General features: G+C 35.0%; 1 pseudogene; it reads right to left on the bottom strand.

The window, feature by feature from the left end:
* Positions 1-2,143: 2,143 nt before the first annotated feature.
* Positions 2,144-2,624, bottom strand: LOC131814038 (peptidyl-prolyl cis-trans isomerase-like 3; annotated as a pseudogene).
* Between the last annotated feature and the right edge of the window lie 490 nt (positions 2,625-3,114).

Below are 3,114 nucleotides of genomic sequence, written 5' to 3'. Positions count from 1 at the left end.
CTCTAGAGAGACACTGCAGGGAGAAGGGAGCTCCTCTTTCCTGATTAGGGTAAATGGTATTTTGTTTTTTCTTGCTCTTGACACAATGTCAGGCAAAGGACAGGTGTGTAGGGACATTTGATGTTGCTCTGTTCCATTTTGCACCTAGAGCACACAGTTCCTTGGCAACCATGCAGCCCCAGTCCAGAGGTTCTTTTTCTTTCTTTCTTTTTTTTAATTTAATTTTTCTGCTTGCTTGATATCTGTAAACTAGCTTTAACTCCGTCAGTCCAACAAACCTCACTGTTCAAACTAGGTCTGAACACTATCCTGTAAGGGATTAGAATATATCCTAAGTACGCCCTTCTTTGGTACATTTCCTTAGCTCTAGGAGAAGGTGGAGAAGCCCTTTAGAACATACTCTTTTCATCTTTATAGTTATGATTTTATTATAGCTTAATAATTCTTAATGTTAAACTTCCCCTATTTAAATTACTGGGTGGCTCTGTCTCCTAATTGGACCAAGACAAATACTTAGTCCATGCAATACAATGAAGACTATTTTAAAAACTTGCAACTTTTTTTTTACTTTGTAAATGAGTAAAATAATTGATAAATATATATATATATATTCATATTAAGTCCTTGATAAAAAAAATCCAGATCAGAATTATTAACTTTTAAATAAAAACTTTACACACATCATGGTCATATGCTTTATTTCACTGCATCACAGAGAAAAGCTGTGACTTCATATATAAATAAATATGTTGTATTTTTCCACTGTGAGAGTTCTATTATTTAGAAGTAAATATAAAAACTACCCCTTTCACTTAAATCGGAACCTCTGTAAATATGCACATATTAAAAACATTGAGATTCAATTTCTGACTCTGTGGCCTTCATTTATTCTTATCAAATATCAAGGAGAAACAATAGCACAAGTATTTTCTTATAAGTTAAAATTAAAAGAGGTAAATTTTTATTAAAACTGTATGGGAACTACTGATTTACAATGCATTTTTAATTATTAGAGTAATGTAACTGTTTCTCTATTAGCTATCATCCAGCAGCTGTCCTCCTCTAACCAATATAGGACTTGATAGTGGCAGAAAGAGTTTAAGTCGGATATAAGTGGGAGACTAAAAGCTAACACTGAGATAAAATCAGTTCTTGCAAATTGAACAAGAATCGAGTGATGGAAATCCAGTCAGACAGGCAAAGCATTTTATCTGGAAAATGCAATGGTGAGCACTAAACAATAATGGGTCATGACAGGTGGATAGACAGGCAGGCCATCACACTGGTGTCCAGGAATATTAGCAAGAGTGTGAGAGTTAGGTGTTAAGTAACTTAAAACTAAGTTAAGGCAGCTATGCACTGAAGCAAAGATTCTAGAGAGGATTATAGGGACACCAAAGAAATTGGAGAGAAGTAACATAATTCCCACTGCAAGGCTAAAATGTTCATAACAAGATTAGAGTACAGAATCTCCAAAAACAGAGTGGAACACAATTCTGGGTGAATAGGGGAAATCTGCAGGAAATCCAAACCAAGACTCAGGCATGAGATCAAGCAAGGAACAGAGACTCAGTTACTTGGTACAGAATATAGGATGACTTCATCTCATAAACCAAACTTGGAAGAAGTCACCACAAGAAAAGAGTGCAGTTATCAAAAAGTCATCTCAGTGTGGAAATGTAGATCTGTTGGCTTGGAACTTGTAAATTTCTCTGACTAAAGTCTTTCTTGATCCTGGGTTGGATTGACTGTAGCTCAGAAAACAGTGTGAAATTAAGTGCTTTTCATTCTAGTTATAAGAGATGACTGTGAATGGGGGCAGAGAAATAGGTAGGGCCTTAAGTCTTTATCACAGAAATAGTATATTTCTATTTTTAAATGAGTGTTTATATATGGCAAAAATTAGACAGAAGATTTTTAAAAATTAAACTTTAAGAAATATATTGGATAATGGTTTTAGCAAAGAAAAATGCTCTAATGGAGTAAAAGCCCTTTGGATCCCCTTGGTACCACCAACTTGGAAGATTTTAGTTGTAAGCAATCAGATGAATGATACAGTCTCTTGATATAATTAAAACTACATAAACCACAATAGGTGTGTTCCTCGAATAGTTTGCCAACAGTTTTTCCAGGTCTACTACAGTTACTGCACAAAGGGATTAGCATGAATAGTTATGTCCTTTGTGCATATCACTGAGAGGCTGACATGTCTTCTCATTCACTGGTAAATTCTCAAATTCATCTAGAGTCTCAGAATATCCTTTACCTTTCCAAATACTGTATATTTCATGTCCAAAAGTGACTGTTTGCCATAGGTGAAGAACTAAGATCCATTGGTATTTGGGCTGTTATTAACCATAGATACAACACCTCTAACATTGTGGTTAAGAAAGTTGCTATATTCATCCTCAAATTTCTTGCCCCAGTTACTATTACCTCATCTTCTTGTACTTGTCATATCTCCTGTTTCAAATGTAAAACCCTTGGTACTTCTATGCAATCTGCAGTCATTGTAGTAATTACTGGTACTGAGAGCCAAAAAAACTCTCACAAGTTTTGGGTGTCCTCTCACAGAAGCGTTCTATTTTAATATCACTTACATCAGTATTCAGTGTCACTGACATTTTTTTGTCTTGATGGTTTCAGGAAATACTGTTGTTAATTTCTCACAGTCTTATCAAGAGAAGTTAGCAAATGCATCTCACTTCGAGTAGCACAGCTGTTGTTAAAACAGAAAAGATGTAATCGCAGATGCCTGTGATTCGAAATTACTGTCTTCAGGCTACCCTGCATTTCTATTTTGAAGTGCACTAAAATTAGAATTCACCTATGTTTATTATTTTTCTATGTGGGCAGAGTCTTGAAATATAAAATAGCAGAAGATAATCAGGTAAAAGGAAAGAAACAGAAGGACTAAGAAGAAGCATGTTTGACTTTCATAAAGGTGAGTACTTGATTTCCAAACATTATAAGATAGCATTATACAAGAAAATTGCACTTCTTTAGGATGATGAGGTGTAGTGGAAATAAGAGGAAGATAAGGGCTTTAGTTTTGCACTGCAGTTCTTCCCCTATATTATTGCATAAACCTGTACAAGTCACTTCATTTCTCCC

This window comes from Mustela lutreola, chromosome 13 (genome assembly GCF_030435805.1).
Source record: "Mustela lutreola isolate mMusLut2 chromosome 13, mMusLut2.pri, whole genome shotgun sequence".
Lineage (NCBI taxonomy): Eukaryota > Metazoa > Chordata > Mammalia > Carnivora > Mustelidae > Mustela > Mustela lutreola.
This window is presented reverse-complemented; position numbering and strand designations above follow the sequence as displayed.